The 18,697-nt window shown below is 39.4% G+C and overlaps 1 protein-coding gene across 2 annotated transcripts in view; it reads left to right on the top strand.

Moving 5' to 3' along the window:
- The window catches only part of LOC103464064 (cytosolic carboxypeptidase 6), a 311,033-nt gene that overhangs the window by 159,546 nt on the left and 132,790 nt on the right, over nt 1-18,697 (top strand). The gene's annotated exons all lie outside the window — the stretch shown is intronic.

The following is an 18,697-nucleotide window of genomic DNA, read 5'->3' on the forward strand; positions in this document are numbered from 1 at the left end:
GTGTGTGTGTGTGTGTGTGTGTTCATGTGATCAGCGGAGCTCTCACCTCAGCAGTGGAAGCCAGTGTATCATACATGCAGCCTGCAGTCTTGTCTGCTCTTATCAAATAATTGTATGAGAAAAACTCATTAGAAATGCTTGAGAGATTATGACTTTTTCTTCTGTCCTCCTACATTTGTCAGGGAAAGCTTGCTTCAAGGGAGATACCATGAGAGTACAGGTACTTGTGAGAAGCACTTGACCATAAAATGCAGAAATTACTTTGAAATTTGAAACAGCTGATAGCACATTTTTAAATGTGTAAGACCTTTATAAATTAAAGATGCAATGAGTAGTGCTAGTAATGAAAGTATAAAATATTTAGAATTACTCATTTTCTTTACTGTAGTAATTCAGGATTTCAATTTTGTATAGATTTTTATTTCAAGTTTTTGTTTGGCTCGTGACAAATACATTTTGTTTTTCATTTAGAAATGACTGAAGAGGTTATCAGCTAAAGATGAACAGCGTTTCCATCCACACACAGAAACTAACCACAGCTAAAATTCTGATTATTTTATTGGCATTCATACATATTGAAAAACATCAATACGTTCATCAATACATTCAAATGTTACCACTAAAAAACTTGTAACTTGTAAACTTGTAAAACCAATAACTTGAAACTCCAGATTTTATGCAATAAACCAACATAGCATGGGAAGTGAAAGGAAAAAGAACGGTTTAAAAAATACATTGACACTAAATAAAATAAGTGTTAAATCCTTTTCTTCAGTAAATAAAAGTTTGGTTTCATTTTAGTCCCCCTGAGTGTAAGAGAGAATAAAACTACTTTTCACTGCAAAGTCTGTTTCCACCAGCGTTTTATAATTACAGACTAAAATAATTTTTCTCATTTTTCTTTAAAGCTTAAAATATTTTTCAGTCGGACTTGATAAAGAACCTCTGCCAACATCAGTTGTCAAGTTTTGCCGCATATTCTCATTCGGATTCGGCTTTGTGCTCACACTGGGCTCTGACTGTATGCTCAGTGTCGTCCTGCTGAAAGGTGAACCCTTGATCAACGCTCAAATCTTTTGCAGCCTCTAACAAGGTTTCTTCCTGGATTATCCAGATTCCCCTTCCTGCTAAAAAGCATCTGCACAGCATGATGGGGAAATGCTAATCTGTTTACTTGTAGAAATGATGCGATAGTTTTTTCATTTCAGTGTTTTGCTTCAGAGCCAAAAGGTTCAGTTTTGGTTGAATCTGACCAGAAACTTTTTTTATACATTTTTGCCTTGTCTTCTCTGATTTGACAGTACTTCTCATGGCTTTCCTCTTGCCACTCTTCCATGGAGACCCTGGTTGTGGAGGGTATTGCTAATGGCTGTGTGGTCAACAGAGCTCCCACCTGAGCTGTAGATCTCTGCAGCTCCTCTGGAGTTAGCATGGCTGAATACTTTCCTTGTCCGGCTTGTTGGTTTATGACAGACATGTGTTGTTTGCGTCAAACTCTTTCCATTTTCTGTTGACGTCCTGAGAAATATGTAAAAGTTGATTTATTGCTTTATAACCTAACATCAATACACAGTTTAACTGACGGTAGCAAAGCTAGACTTTGGAAGAAAAGGCTTTAAATTTCACTTAGGCATAGAGATGACACAAATATTTATTGTATGTAAATAAAACCCCTTTGAGATTTAGACGATTAATGACACCGATAAAAAGCCTTGTACCGAAAAGGCGTTTTATTTTTGCCTGATTTAATGTGCATTTGTTCTGTTAACGTGAAGCATTATTGCCTTTAAGTAATAAAAAGATGAATTACTTGTTTTGTTGTGGCAAGTGCAATGAATGGCGAGACATAAATCTGATAATGAGTCTTCTGGACCGCGGCTACGACATGACAACTAACTATAATATTTAACTATAGTCTTTGACAAAACAAAGAGCAATTTGTGATTTTACTTTCACAGTTTTGCAGTGTTATGACTATAGTAAAAAAAAAAATCCCTGACGTTCAGTACGTTGTAAATAAAGTTGACGTAAGCTGTGACGGCTGAAAAAACGAAGGCTTCGTGCATCTCGCCGGTGCTGATAACAAATCTTCTTTTCTTCAATCTGCACTACTGTTATGTGTGTAACGGTGTTGGAACTAAGATATACAATTGAGGCTGTGCAGCACACTATTTTCACTTTATTTTTAAGCTGCATCATTTCTCTTCACAAGACAAAGGGGAACAGGGAGAGAGGACAGACTTGGTTGGTTTGGCTCAGAGAGTCAGTATTAGTATTCATAGTCATAGAGAGGTTTTATGACCGTATTTTTCTTTTTATGTTCTCTGGGCCTTGGTCGCAGACAGCTTAGCCCCACCCTCTCATATCTCTTTCCCTGACTGCTCTTTCTTTCTCTTTCTCTCTCTCTCTCGTTGTTGCCATTTCTTCCTTCTCCTGCGTATATGCATATGCATCTCCGCACACACACACACACACACACACAGGTCAGAAGGAAAGAGATGAGAATGGATAAAGGGAGCTTTTCGACTGCATCAAAGTTTAAAGACAGATTGCTGTAATTTCCCAGGCAGAGTCTTTGGATACGACAGAACACGCCTGGGACACCAGAATAGCTTTAACCTTCTAATGGGTACAGTTATCTCATAAGGATGGAAATAAGATTTGGGGCCATTTGCACTGGCATGCCTCTGTTGTGCTGCCTAATTTGTTTTCTGTAATGTATTCCCACAAATAATAGACCAAGCAGTCTGCATACTTAAGTTGGGATACTTTAAAATTTTAGTTTCTGAAATATTTATTCCGGTCTGTGATATTTAATAGTCACGTCGAGAATAACCTGTTTAATTCAACACAAAGTAACTATAAATGAAGAGGAGCAACTAAAATAAAAAGTAGCTTTTAGTTTGGGTATGCATAAATACAAATAAATTCAATAAATATGGATTTTTGTTTTTTACACGTTTGTATTTGTCCTACTCAGTGGCCCATTCTTTGACTCTGAGAATGCTAGTTTAATACCTGTATTTTTTTTATTCTTATTATTTTTAATGTTGAAATTTTGCCTTTGGTGCACAGTTTCTTATTTTTTGTTTTTATATTTTTACCTTTGTGTGAATCTGGATGCTTCCTCACTCAGTAAGGGATATTTGTATTACCCTGTTGCTGAAAATGTGCTATATTATTGGTTCTCAACGTGGGTGGTACCGCCCCCCAGGGGGCGTTCAGAGGACGGCAGGGGGCGCTGGAGGACATTTTTACAAAAGGGGGGCGCTGGGATGCCTTTGGGGGGCGTTTGGTCGAAGGTAAACTTTACACCTTAAATCCACAACAATACCAGTTTAGACTTTGAGCAACTTGGTAAAACTGYATTGTGTAACATTAAATCATGCTTGGCTGCAACTGTATCGATGGCAGCTCTTCTTCTATTCAGTGTTTGTTAGCTTCATGGCTCCGCTCCGCATCAGTTCAGCGTTACACCGGCTGATGACGCTGCTGTGATTCACTTTGTCTGGYATTTATGTAGGCTACATATGTTTTGGCAGTTCTGTGATCATGTCAAAGCAGCAATTTATATTAAAAAGTGTTTTATTTCCATTTGAAAGCTGCCCTCTTCCATGGAAGGACAACAGAAAATCTCTATTATAAACATGTAATTACTAAAATCACGATGCCCTCATTTTGTATCCCTCTGAAAAATTAACCCATTTAAATAAAGAAATCCCTCCATGGGTGATACCACGATAGCAAGTGTTCATTTAATAGAGTTAACACCGGTGCTGCAAGTGGTCCGACATGAAACGGGTTTGATGGAACAACGGTACCAGCACTTTTAAATTTCAATAATCAGAATACCGAAATTGTTTCTGTTGAGGTTTATGTCAGTCTGCCTTTTCCCCATCGATATGTTTCCCGACCGCCCTGCACCTTAGGGAGTTAAAAAAAAAAAACGCCGCACACATTGCGCAAAATTCTGCAACATGAGAAGCGGGCAAAACGGAGCGAAGAACTATATGTGAATTATGGCATAAACAGAATCCGACGCTGAACAGTGAAAAATCAACACATGATGTGAAACACATGACGATTAGGAGGCGCAGCAGGTGATGAGTGMAGATTACTGGTGGTCAATAAACGATAAAATAAATTTAGCAACAGGAAAGAAACTAAAGTGGACATAGCAATAAACCGAGAGAGGATAATACTAATCAAATGAAATTAAATGGAAATGAATGAAGAACAAAATGCAAGAATAAACTAAGAAACTAAAGTAAATACGGAGGAATAAACTGGTATATGCAAAGTAGCCTACAAATTCTTTGGTGGGGGGCGGTGAGGGACCTGGATAAAGGCTAGGGGGGCGCTGGCCCAAAAAAGGTTGAGAAACACTGTGCTATATAAATAAAATTACCTTAAACTTTTTATTTTAAATGCATACAGACAGAGAGATTAAACTGAAACAGTACAAAAGAGCAGAATGTTAATTTTCAGATTTTAAGGTAAAAGGGGGAAAGTTTTTCAAAATGTATTTTTCATTAGCATTTACAAAGAGCACAGGTTCTGTTGGCTTGCTTATGTTTTTATGGTTTTAAATGTTGTGCTGCCAGGTTTTGTGGAAACATGCTGCAAAATAGTGCACACACAATGTTCCACATTTCTGCTTTCAGCACCAATTCCACATTTATCTCAGTTGTGTCATAAATCCACGTTGCACATCTATAAACGATTCTCAGAATGACCATGGAGGAAGGAATAAAGTGGTAACGGGTACCTTTAAAATCAGGATATGGACTGGTGATGGGTTAAAGTGACCAGTAGTAACATTAACAGGAAAAATTGGTGGTTGTGTTCTGACCTTGAATCTTCTCCAGAACATATTTTTATTTGCTCCGTCACCTGCTACGTCAGTATGTACGCCATCTTCCTATATAATTGTGGCTCTTTTACCACTTCACACACTCGTCTGTCCTGTCGATAACATTATTATGAGTTCTGTAATATTCTAAATTGCTGAAGCAGTGACTCACGTTGATCCTGGGATTCCCTCATGTGTGTTCACCTACTTCTGTGTCAGTTTCTGAAAAAAAGAGGATTGTGGTGAGATCAGGACTTTAAACGGTAATCTGATACGTCAGTTTAACGTGGAGTTTTAATGAAATGTTTATTAATTAATCAGAGGCATTTTTGGACCGTTTTTATATTTGCTTCATGTTTGCTTTGCTGACTTTTTTAGGGAAGGAGTGGGATTCACAATAACACTAGAGGGAAGCACCCCACTATCCTGACCTTTTTCTTTTTCCATTTTTTCTGCTCACTGTTGATCATTTGAAATGCATTTTATTTCCTTCTTATCATGAAACGTAAAGTAGTGCTCCAGTCAATGAAACTGAGCTAGATTGAAATGATTATTTGTTTACTAAGTTCTGCCGAACTACGTTACTGGGCAAAGACCGAACGAGAAAACCCACACACACATTTAAAGTTTCTTAGCATGAAAAAAAATGTAATCCCAATTAGTCTGAGTCTGAATGATGCTTTTTTCTAAGTCTAGACCCATAGAATCGCTTGGTCAGCTCTGCACTAAAAGTTTTACATTTACATTTCCCAAGAATCTTTTTTTATTTTTTTATTTTGCAGTATTTTATATCTTCATTTATATTCATTCAGAAGCTCATCTTTAAAGGTTAACAAACTTTGATCTTCAGTTTTTCCATTGAAAAGCTGGCTCCAGCGTTGGTTAGAGTAAGGAGCTCAGTCATCTGGGAGCTAAGAGTAGACTTGCTGCTCTTCCCCATTGAAAGTGGTTGATATAGGCGGTTCAGGCGATTAATCAGGATGGCTGCTGGCGTCTCCTTTTGAAGTTTTCCTCAGGACCAGATTGAGAACATGCTGTGAGGGACTATAGGATCCAACAGAATGAGCAGGAGAGTTTCTCTGGGGTGAGGAATGCTTGAGTCTCCCCCCCCCCCCTGGACCTCAGAGAAGTAAAATATGGGTTGAGGTTTTTGGCATTATTCATTTGAGATCTTCAGTCAGGGTGGCATATTTATTCACCTATTTGTAATATGTGCCTACAGTTTTTTTTTCTTTTTTCTGGATTGTAAAAGGTGAATATTTGCTTCAAGCTTTGCTGTGGTTTCTAAGTGCACTCCAGTCCCAACATAGAGAACTTTAAAAGACATACTCTCACAGACACCTGGATACACATCACACACAAACACTAAAAGAAAAATACCCGAAAAATCCATCTTATTTCCCAACGGAGAAGTTTTTTTATTCTTCCTGTGCTTTTTCTGCTGGATTCACGGACTTATGTCTGCTTGTCAGGTCCCCGTCTGTCTGAACATTTCCTTTTAGAGGACCATCCTGACAGTATCTGAGAAAACCGCTTTCTCCCTTCCCCCGAGGCATCCGTGTCCACAGAGGTTCAGAGAAAAAGACAACAGGCTTTCGACCTGCTACAATACTAACAAGGCTCTTTGAAATGACCCCTACTGTCTCTATCTCTCAAGCTATTTCCTCATTTCTTTATGCTCCTCAAGTTTCCCCTGGCCATCGAGAATTGAAACACCTTATTTGCCCAGCCTGCCTGTTGAGAAAGCATTTTTCTTCCCCYCCCCTCCCCAGCAGCCAGGTTCTGCCCTGAAGTTGCGGAGGCAGCAGTTTGAGGTTTTTCTTGTGCTGGCCCTGTGGGGAGGGAAGGGCTATGACACTATTAGTCACCTCTGACACAGCACAGCCTCTGCCTGTAAACCAGATGGAAAGAAAGTGTAAATGAGATAGCTGCCTCATGGTGGGAGAAAGAATGTGCCACCTATAAGCCTCCATGCCGCTTGCTCACCACCAAGCGGGAATTTGGTTTGCAAAGTCACAAAAAAGTAAAAGCTGTTGATCTGAACATCGCAAAGCTGATGTGTGACATGCTCTCGGCTCTGCTGTTCTGGTGAAATCCAACAGATCAGGTCAAGATTGTGATTGATCACTTGTACTGTGCTGAAGAAAAGCAGCATTAACTCTTGACTGCAGTTATTTAACTTTGCTTACACTGTCGTGATTGAATGTGAGACTTAATCCCGTGTGACGTGAATGTTCATTTACCATGTCTGGGCTGTCTGCTCAGTAAGAGAGCGGTCTTCAGGAACCCTCTGTTTTTTGGGGGGGCTGTGTGTCTTGAACAACAGGAGAGGAGTAGAGTGGTCGCTGCGCCTATATCAGCCTGCCTGCCTCTCTCTTTCCTTATCTCTGTGTTTGTACACTGTGTGCCAAGATCCAATCAATAGCCACTCCAGCCGTGGAGAGAGAAGAAGGTCAGCAGCCACACTGGAGGAGCCTGGGTAGGCAAACAGAAAACAACATGCTTCAATCTGCGCTCTGTGGACTGCCATTGTGTTAACGGGAGACCTTTTCCACCTGGACTTTTCACAGTCAAATGTAGCATTGGCTTTTGCACGCGTCATGCATCGTCATCGACTCCCAGACCAGCATCTGCTGTAGCAAAGTACCAGTTTTAATTACCCTGACTAATTAATGGCAGCCTTTTCTGTTAACCGACTCCAGCGTTTGAGTTCTTGACACAGACACGGTTCTGTGAATGGCTCTGTGATCGGTTTGTAATAAAGAGAGCCCTTCATTTACAGAGTGTTATTCAAAGACCAGCTGCAGAATGGTCATCCACTCTCCGCTGTGTGGGTGAGGTGCTAGTGCAAAGTGAAGCCACGCGGCAGACGATTTTCTGTTTATTTTTAGACAGTGGCCGTTCCAGCTAAACCTGGTGGACTGCCACAGAATCAAAAATTGAGACTAGAAAGCTTCTGTACGTTTTGGATCTGTGGAATTACCTGGACTTAATCCGTGATGCGTTGATGATGAGGGTGATGGTCATAAAAACGTTTTCAACTTGGGATATTTGCAAAATTCTCAAGTTTACCTTCTGGTGAAAAGTTTCTTGAAATTATCCTTCTCTTGGCAACTGCATTGACTTAGCTTGAAAACTTAAGACAGATAGAAATGTAAAAATAAAAAGCAGGAAAACAATATTTTGTAAACATATCTGTAATATCACCCTGAATTTCCAGTTGACCTCTACATTAGAAGCGTTACTCATATGAACAGCAAGTGTTTCTAACTTATGTTTTTAGTTTGTTTTCTTTGTTAACTGAACCTTGCGATTTCATTTTTAGACCATATATCTGCCACCAATTTTTCTCTGTCTGCCTAAGGAATATTAGCATTTTGCATGTGTGAAGTTAGTTTGCATCTGGAAGAAAAAAGTCCCTTTATCATCTGGTTATATGTTAATCTCTGCCTACAGCAGCTGGGCATCAGAACTGTGAAGAAATTCTTTGTACATGGAAAGGTCATCTCTGTATTGGTACATGTTTCTTGGCAACTGATTTTTTCCCCCTTCCTATTTAACTTAATTAGCAAATGACCCCTGATATATCAGATACATGCATGTGAATATGTTTAGGTTATCACAAGAATCTCTGAGAAAAGGTTGAAGCGGCAGTAGACTGTCTTTTGGCCTCAGACAGCTGAGTAGGAAGGTGATCCAGGGGGAGCCGAAGATAAGCAGGTTTATGATCTATGTCCTTATGTTATAGTGCTGCATGGCATCTTATCTCCAGCTAATGGTTCCCCCAGGATACTTGCTGCTTTGTTACGCATCTCCAGCCTTGCATCTCTCCCATCTCTCTGGTGATGAAGAACGCAGTAATGAAGGAGAGGACATGAGGGCTGGAAGGAGGTGGGGCGTGGGGTGCGTTAGCCAGGCTCCTGATGTGCAGCTCGCTTTGAACAGGAGGAAGTGCAGTTTGTCTTTCTGTGATATGCTTAACTTTACAGCGCAGCTCAGCTGTGTGTGCACTTAAAAATAATATGCTCAATAAATAGATTCAAAGTACCACAGGTGAGGGTGAAATTGTTTTAGGTGACGATCACTCAGTCTTGACCCCTTGTTGATCCTTATTATAATGCTGGCGTTAAAGCACACACATTTTGGGGCTACTCAGACAGAGATAATATTTATTTAGGAAAATGGAACGTATTCACACCTTAATGGCTTCGCAGTCTGTCTCCGCTCTATCCCTCTCCCAGCTTCTTTTGTCCTCTTCTACGTTTGCATGAATAGGAATTAAGCTAATGAAAAGATCTCTGAAATGGCTGCTGTCTCGGGGCATGCAGTTCATTGAAGTGGAGCTCTCTGGTGGGTTGATAGTTCAGAACCCGCTTCATAAAATTAAATAAAAAGATTAACATTATCCCAAACTGATCCTTTGTGGCTGATAGCAGACATCTTTCTTTCTGTCTCTCGTTGTCTCCCCTCCTTCTTCAGCGTCGGAGGGAAATCTATTCCCATCCTTGCAGCCGTGTTACAACCGTCTTCCTGTCCTCCACTGCCAATGGAAATTTACTCTCCCTGCTTCTGAGATGACTCCATGGATGGAGCGTTGAGCAACCAGCGCTCACTCCATCTCATTTGGGTGTCAGGGCTCGGTTCCCAAAGGGGACACAATGAGGAGCAAAACAGATAGCATTTAAGTCGTTTAATAAATCAGAATACACCTTTCTGACAGTGTAATTGCTTCCCGTTGCCTGGCCCGAATTCAACCGCACGCACGGCAAGAGGGGAGAAAACAAGAGCGCGAGTGCTGAGTAACGTAGAGCGGGCTATACAGTAAATCATTTGTTGGAGGGAAAAGAATGAAAATTAATGAAAAAAGAGTTGCCTGCCCTCCAAAAGCAGCCAAGCTTGAAATTCACTTTGAGGGAAACTTAATTTGTTGTAAATGGGCAAAAAACATATTACTGCGAAACGCGTGGCAGGGGGTGCACGGTGTGTCCGTCTGCTGCGTTTGTCTGTCGGCATGTGTTTGTGGCAGATGAGGAACGCCATGCTCTGAATAGCTCAGCTGAGCAGGGGGAGACACAGGAGCCTGTTAATAACTCCAGTAACAGCATTCTCTTTCTACATGACTGCTCTCCAGAACTCACTTCGAGCACGTCTGAATACAACTCAGGGATGTGGAGGAGAACTTGTCAAAAGTTACTTGAGAGGAATAAACTTAGGCCTGTTCACTTCTGACTGGTGCATCGGTTTTGGTTTTTATCTGTGTGGATGTATATGTGCAAATATGCAGTTTTGTTTATGCCTGACATTTCTTCTTTGCTTTTTTTTCTGAGACTGTTCTGACACAATGCTGACTTTATTTGTTGGACATCCAGCCAGCACATGGAAGCTGGCAGGAGAAATGTTTTCATAGGAATACTTGTCAGAAAGATGTCACACAAAAAACAAATTTGTCAACAACAACAAACAAGTTTGTCAAACTAATTTTCATATCAGACAATGATTATATGAATTTATCCACTCAGCTGTTTTCAGAATTTAGTAAGAGGAAAAAAAGCTGTCAAAACCAGTTTGATCCTATGGAAAAATATAACTTTCCCCAGTTATATTTTTCGGGGAAAGTTAATGTGGCTAATTAACTGTGATTAGCCGCATCTTTTGGAAAAATTTCACTTGACCTGATTACTTCCTGCAAGCTGCAATAAAGAAATCACTTAAATAGAGCCTGTCTAGCAACATGAGGTAGGCTGAAGCACATAAACAATAAAGCTAAGAATAGCTTATGACTGTAACATTCATTCATTTTTCATTTATTTATTTATTTATTTATTTCGAACAGACATTAAAAACAGTCAAAAAAGAACAAGACTGTAACCAGTACAGTTTTTGGAAATTCAGTTAACCAAAGAAAGGGCCATCATTCATAAAGAGCAAAGACTGTGATAAGTAACAAGCCTTCCTTATTTCTTCAAGAGTGTGAACAACACATCCAAATAATCACTAAAGGAAAATATCCAGTTGTCAGTTTCACCTCTAGCTCAAACCTTCTTGGGTTATGCAGCAAATCATATTGACCTTGGAGAGCTCATAAAATATATTTGGAGTTGACCCAGTCAAAGTCTAGACTCGAATCAAATTGAAATTCTGTTGTGAAAAACCAGACTCCTCAATGTTGCTTAATTAAAATTATTCTGCAAAGAACAGTGGGCAGTTTTGTGGAGACTAAATCTGACACAAACACGTTATTCTCATTGCTGCAGTTCTTCACTGTGAAATTAAATCCTATTGCTTCTGCATAGTTAAACAACTTTCAGGGCTCTTGTGAAATTTTGTGCTTGCATTTTGTACTGTCAACATGGTCTGAACACGTAGGGCATTTCTGCAGGGCTAGTTTTCTTCTGAATCCCTGATACAGGGGATTGATTCAGTCCAATAAATTTAGTGATAAGCTTGAGCTGAAAGCCAAGCATGACTGACAGGTCAGGGTTAAACTGTAGGATTGCAGACTTGCTGCAGTTTTATCCTCGCCTGCAGCTATGGACCTCACTACTCTACAACTGCGTGCGCTACAGATTCTCTGTGAAGCAGATCAGGAGTCACATATGATCCAATTATTGACCCGAGCCGCTCGACTTCACTTTTCTCAACGTTCCCACTTCATCTCGGACTAAAGGCTGTGAATGCTTTACATTCTCACAAGCAGAGAGTGTTTACCTATAGCTTGTGTTGTCAACATACTCAGTGATACTATTGGATCCCAAAGGATCCTTGTTTTTATATTAAAAAACAATACCAGAATAAATGAAAGGTTTTCCTAACTTTGATATGACACAACTAAAAACGTTATGTGGAGAATATAAAAAGAGATGATTAATTGAATTTCAGCATTTAGTCTTTGTTGGTAGGAGACTGTCGGCGTCCAGCGTCTTGACTTGTCATTTTTTTTCACTCTAGAAAAGTTATTCAAAAAGATTATATTGCAAGGGGATCCCTTGTCCAGACCCCACAGATTCTGCCTGGATTATACTTAGATCTAGTCATTGAGAGCTATCTTGTAATCTTTGGATGCATCCTTTCTCCTACAACATCTGAATCAAGTGGCTGGATTCTCTCTTCAGTGTGTCATTCAGGCCTGCAGAGGCCTGCTAACTAGCCATCCATTTGATTCAGAGAAGGGATGCATCCAATATTTGCAGGATATTGGCTCCTGAGGACTAGACCGGGGCTCCCATAAACTTTTCTTAGTCACCCCTGCAGCTTGTTTTTTGTCCCTGGATACTTTCTTGACCAGTTTGTCCAATGGAAATAGCAGAAAATCTTCAAAAATGTAGGGTAATCATTATCACAATTGTGTATTTTCCTTATGTCCAGTTGAACTCTATTTCTACAAAGTCACATTCATGATGTTTACTGAAGGAGACTGAGTTCTCTTATTAAATCAAATCCTATTCTAAAATGTTCCCTCTTAGATTCTACAGGATAAATTTCACACCGAAGATAGAAAGGGTTTTTAAATTGTCTGTCATAGTTGAGTGTGTGTACTTTTTTTTCGGAAAACGATGTATGCATCTGAGCAGGCGGTCTATGCTGAACTGTACTATTCCTGCTAAATAAATTGATTTCATTGCTATTAAGGCAGGAAATGACCAGCAGTGTCAGTATTTGCAGATTTAATACGATCTTTCCTGTGTAATTTGCTCAAGCTTTTGCTGCTCTTTCCAGTCTGCTGCCCTGTCACCCATCCTTTAGGAAACGCTTTGACTCCCCAGCCTTCCCCAGGCACGGCCCCTCTGACTTAGTCCAGCAGCTCAGCACGCCTGGGGGCCTCAGATAGCAACAAGCCCTAGCCAGATCACTGGCCTCCCCGCGCTTACAGGGACTTTTACCCACCATGCTTTTTCTCAAAACATGTTTTTTTTTTGTTTTTAATTCCTTATTCTACAAAATATGTTTTTACTTTGTCTCTCTCTTTTTTTTTTTATTGAAAACAAAAAATGAGGAAAGCGATTGAAGTGGTCCGATTTTCTTTTTTTCCATCAACTTTGCAATTTCTCTTAAAGTCTCATGTTCTTATTTTGCCACTGTAGTAAGTGTGTCTATGTGCATCTTTCCCCCCGTGGTTTAGTGTAAGTGTGAGGAAGATGGATGCCAGAGTCGCACTCCTTCTCCTAGGGTACCATGTCTCCCTTCTCTCTCCTGTCTGGGCTCGTCTGCACCTGCATATTATGATATAGTGCCTGTGTTCAGCCAGTCGATTGCCTTTAACAGGGCTGGGGCTCACTGGCCAAATTGAAAGGAATGGGGGCCTCCTTTTTATCAGAGTCACGGCAGAGCAGAGTGCAGGGCCCACAGGGCGCTCAGGGACATGGAGGAGATGTGTGGGTTCTCTTTCTCTTGCGCTCTCCCTCACAATTGCTGCCTCTTGTAGTCCCTTTCTTTCATTCCCTTTTCTATTTCTTTGTTTCATTGTTTGATGCCATCTGATGGCTGTGGAAACATTTCACGGGAAATGAGTATTCTGTTTCCCATCAATCCTTTTCTCCATCTCCATGCTGGAGTTTCCTATTGATAGCGAAGGGAGAGAGAAAATCAACACTAGTCTCAAAGAAAAATGTCTTAATTTTCCATTTCTTTGCCTCATACTTTTGAGACATGTCATATGTGTATTCCTTTCCTTTTCAAGTTTGTCTCCTCGATTCTTTTGTTGAAGACTGAGCTTGAAAGGAACCATCTCTTTAATGAACAATATCTGTGCAGGTCTGCTTTAATGAGAAAGCAACACTCACATATAGTTTCAACTTGTTATGTGGTGTGAAATGGCAGCTAGATATATAAAAAAAATGTGCCTTGATGTGAAAAGAACACCGAGAAACTCATTTTGATTCCTGTACATTAACAGAAACACTGTTGATTATGAAGAAGGGCTAATTATTTCCAAAGGAATTAAACAAATCCCACTGAAACCGCGAATATGTTGTTGAACTGGCCCAAAAGAACTCTTAATTTTAAAAGGTGTTCCCAAATGTGCTTTCCTTGCCTTACCATATTCATCACAATTTAATTAGCTTGCATCTTTTTAAAGATACAGCAGCAAAAGGTTTTAGATTATTTTGTATAAGGCCAGAACCAAGTTATATTATCCAGCTGCTGTTAATTTGCTTTGAGATTCTTGTACCATCTACTCAACCATTCGACTTCGGCTCCAGCTTTATCAGTTTCATGGTGGAGGCATATGCTCTTCATTGAAGACCACCTTGACTAACTGAACTGGTTTAAAAGACAAATGGTTCATCTGTCTGAAATCTGAAAAGCGAGACAGTGCTAGAGTGAACCAACGCGCAAAGATGAATGCAGTGTTACTGTTCTTGTGCATGTAATTTATACTCGGCTCCTTGAGCGCTGATGCCAGGTCCCTTTTGGCTCTTCTCCTTTGTCAAGTCTCACTCTAGTCAGTTAATGTCTGGTTCAGCTCTAACCAAGCTGGTGTGTCTCCAATGCTGTCTGTTCCTCACTACTGGGGACGTGAACATGGGCAGGAACGTGGGAACATGTGCAGGTTGAGAGCACACAGGAGCTGAGACTGACATGCCGATGTTGTCATTTGAAGGGACACTGAGCAGTGGAGAAACTCAACGTTTTGTTTTTGATGGACTCGAAAGAACACAGATATTTCATTTTGTCATAAAAGTTAATGTGCGGCTAATCACTTAATCTAAATAAAAAAACCTGATGAGATAAGTTTGCTTTACTTACAAATCTATCTGTATTGTAACACAACATAACATAGTGAAAACCTGGTGGATTGTAATTATCTTGTCACTTAAAGTGTGTTTCCAAAACCTTTGATTAGTTATGTCACTTTTGTGTAGTGGGATCCTGTTGCCGCCTGCTGGCTCAGTTTGAGTTTCACCAAATCAAATCACTTTCCTCTAATGTGATCTAATAAAACTATCATCTAAGATTGAACCTCCTTGCTTCAACAGTTGGAATCAATTTTTTGTCAAATGTCTCACTTTCAATGTTTTTTTTTTTAGTATTTTGAAGTTTTCTTCAGCTCTCTGTCAATCATGTGAGGCAGAAAATGAAGACTGGCGATATTGAAGCAGACTTGGAAGCAGCTGAACTGACTTTTGTGTGCTAAATTTTTAAGAGAATGCCTTGAAGATCAGTCCTTGTTGGTTAGATTGTTGTGGCTCCTGACTGCTTTTTCTCAAATGCATGTTTATGAAGATTTCACTTCTGTACACAACACATTTTAATGTGACACCACAGGTGAATGACACAAGGGATTACTGGTGACCATGAATACAATAAAAACAGGCGGCAGACTAATAACATGAAGATGACATGATTAACCCAAAAAAGGCTAATAAAAAAAAACAAATGCACAAATAAAAAAAATGCAAGAATAAACTAAGGAATTAAACACATAGAGCAAACCAGTATGACAAAACCTTTTGGAGAATAATTAATTCAGGAAATGAACAGCATATGAGAAAACCTAAAGAGATGTAGAAACACAGTGGATCATGGTAGAGAAAAAGTGAACAGAACTATGAAAACAGGCGTCAGGGAAAGAGCTAATATGGCAGAAACCAGATGTGGGTAGAGCAACCAAAAATGACACGCAAGCAGGAGTATTGATACTTCGTATTGATATTTCTCATATAAAAATAAAAAGCACAAAGTGAAACTGCTTCTAAAAGTACTTTTTTTTCCCCCCCAAGTAAATGCAACAGAGAAAAAGTAATTAGTTACTATATGCGCTCAAAGATACTCTGAGCTGGACTCAATTGGATTTGATTTACTGAATTTACTGATTTACTGATCTGTAAATCGACACACAGATCTACATAAAAATATTATGTACCTTTTTGTCCCATATTTTTATGACATTAAGGGGACTGCAACATTTATTTTTCCCACTTACACAACAATGCAAAGAAACTAGGCTTTTTCTCAAGCTTTAGTTTCTCTTTTCTTCAGCAAAAAACCCCAACAACAATAACATCAAAAACAAGGGTATCAGAGGACAAAAGGGAAGATCTCTTAAACAACAGTCCAGTGTTTCCTGATTTCTGTGGGTTGGATAAAGTCTCCCTGTAGGATGCCAGCTGTCAAACTGCCTCTATGAATTCAGAGAAGACACTCGAGAGGTACATAACGGCTTGTCAGGGTCTCTGCCAATGTCCATCTTCTTTCATTCATGGATCAATAGTTGTCTTTATTTTTGATTCTTTCTCCGACTTGTTCTTCTGTCTCTCTACATCCCTCTATTTGTCTTTGACAGAGCAGCCTTAAATGTCTGCTTTAACTAGCTGCTCACAGCCCTCCTCAAAACACATTTACATACACATCAATCATGCTGTCAAAGGTAAAGGCATGACGCCGTGTAAAAACCTGAATTGGATTATGGCCTTGTCTCATCCCTGACACTGATTGCTTGGCTGGCTGGCTGACAGGCCTGTTGATTTGCAAGCTAAACAGCCTGAAATGTTATGGGCTGCAATTTTTTCCCTTGTTTGCTGCATGCAGATTTAAATTAGGAAAAACAAGCCCTACAATTCCAAGAAGTAACTTATGCTCTTAACTGTTACACTAACTAGATGCATTAAAATATTGAGAAAATGAAATACAACGTACCAATTTGGAAGTTGCAACATTAAATGAGTAAAATAATCAAATTGCCTACACACAGGAAAAAAATGTACCTTCAAAAACCATAACTGAACCCCTTCACAATATTCACATGAAAATATTTCATCCTTTGCATTAAAGTTCTCCCAGTAATCCTTATTTGCATACGGTTTGTAAAGAAATATTTTGAATATTCACTCAACTGTTTTAGCTTGTTTCTTAAGCCGACAAAACGTTACGGTTCTTATTGTTCTGCTTCTGTCTTACTGATTGTAATGGATGCACCATCAGGCACAGGCAGAAATAATAAATGGATAGGTTATGATTAACTTCTTTACAAAGTCATCCTTATCTTTGGTGTTGGTTGTCCTTGGACATCTGGTTTAAAGTTAGACTGTGTCAAACAAACTGGGAGGACAATATGCAAAAAAAAAAATCAACACATGATGTGAAACACATGACGATTATAGTATGACTTAACTATAAATTATATCAGGCAACAAGTGGAAACTCTGGTTGGGACGAAATCAGTTACTGTAAAAGGCAAAAATTATGACAGGTTAGCTAGGCTAAGAAAAAATATTCTATCAATAATTTTAGGAATTTATTCTAATATTAGAAGATTTTTTACTCTAATAATAATATGACTTTATTCTCATATTTCTATTTTTTTTTCTCAATCTGGCCTTAATACTCCATCGTAGAAAATGAAGCACCCAAAACATTGTTGGTGAGTTAAAGTGTACATAATCATATCTTCTAGACTTTGAGCAACTTGCTAAAACTGTATTTCGTAACATTAAATCATGCTTGGCTGCAACTGTATCAATGGCAGCTCTTCTTCTATTCAGTGTTTGTTAGCTTTTGGGGCAGCTCTGCTCCTGCTACTAGCTTCTCCCCATCAGTTCAGCGTTACACCAGCTGATGACGGTGCTGTGATTCACTTTGTCTGGTATTTTTATATGTTTTGCCAGTTCTGTGATCATGTCAAAGCAGCAACTTATTAAAAAGTGTTTTATTTCCGTTTGAAAGCTGCCCGCTTACATGGAAGAACAACAGAAAATCGCTCTTATAAACATACTAAAATCACAATGCCCTCACTTTGTATCCCCTCTGAAAAATGAACTAATTTAAATAAAGAAATCCCTCCATGGGTGATACCACGATAGAGGGTGTTCATTTTATAGCGTTAACACCGGTGCTGTAAGTGGTTCGGTATGAAACGGGTGTGATAGATCAACGGTAGAACAGCACTTTTAAATTTCAATAATCAAAATACCGGAATTGTTTCCGTTGTTTTAAAAGGTTTATGTCAGTCTGCCTTTTCCCCATCGATACGCTTCCCGATGCCCTGCACCTTAGGGGCTTAAAAAAAACAAAAAAAACGACGCGCACTTTGCGCAAAGCTCTGAAACAGGAGAAGCGGGACATAAAACGGAGCGACAAATTCAAAGTCAGTGCAAAGTAGCCTACAAATTCTTTGATGGGGGGCAATAAGGGGCCTGGATAAAGGCTAGGGGGGCGCTGGCCCAAAAAAGGTTGAGAAACACTGTTCTAGATGATGAAAGGCCGTGTTATTTCACTGCACTTAAAGGTACTGGATTCAGTGTCTCAGATGGTTTTATACCCAAACACAAGGCTGTGATGAAGACATCAACCAAGCTGTACCGCTATAACAAATAGGAAAATTTTGTTTGGTTTTAGGCTGGATATTTTAGAAATGTACATGAAAATGTCACAATTTTCATAGAAACATGAAGATGACACACTTAAGGACCATTTTACACAGTTTGTCTTTAGAAAAAGTTGATTTGGGGTTTAGTTGCTCTTTAAGTGGCTTAGATCAATGTCAGAGAAACTTATTCTGAACCTGATACTGATTCCTGAAATCTGCATACTTTTTACTTTAGTCACAAGGAACCATAGATGTTTTCTAGGCAGCACAGAAAACAGGAAAGATTATATATGCAGGAGTTGTGGAAGTAGAAAGTGAGTAATATAATGTTGTGACATAACTGCTTACCTTAGTGTGACTGAGGATGACCTACTAAAATGTTTCTTGGTGATGTAAAGCAGTACATGCTGATGAAATGTGATAGAAACTCACCTGGCTAGAATCCCAGTTTTCTATCAGTCACACAGTGTCAAACCAGCCCACCGCACACGAATCCCTAAACGTTCATGCAGCTCTAATGGCAGCATTTTCACTGCTTT

The sequence above is a fragment of the Poecilia reticulata genome, linkage group LG4 (assembly GCF_000633615.1).
Source record: "Poecilia reticulata strain Guanapo linkage group LG4, Guppy_female_1.0+MT, whole genome shotgun sequence".
NCBI classification, from domain to species: Eukaryota; Metazoa; Chordata; class Actinopteri; order Cyprinodontiformes; family Poeciliidae; genus Poecilia; species Poecilia reticulata.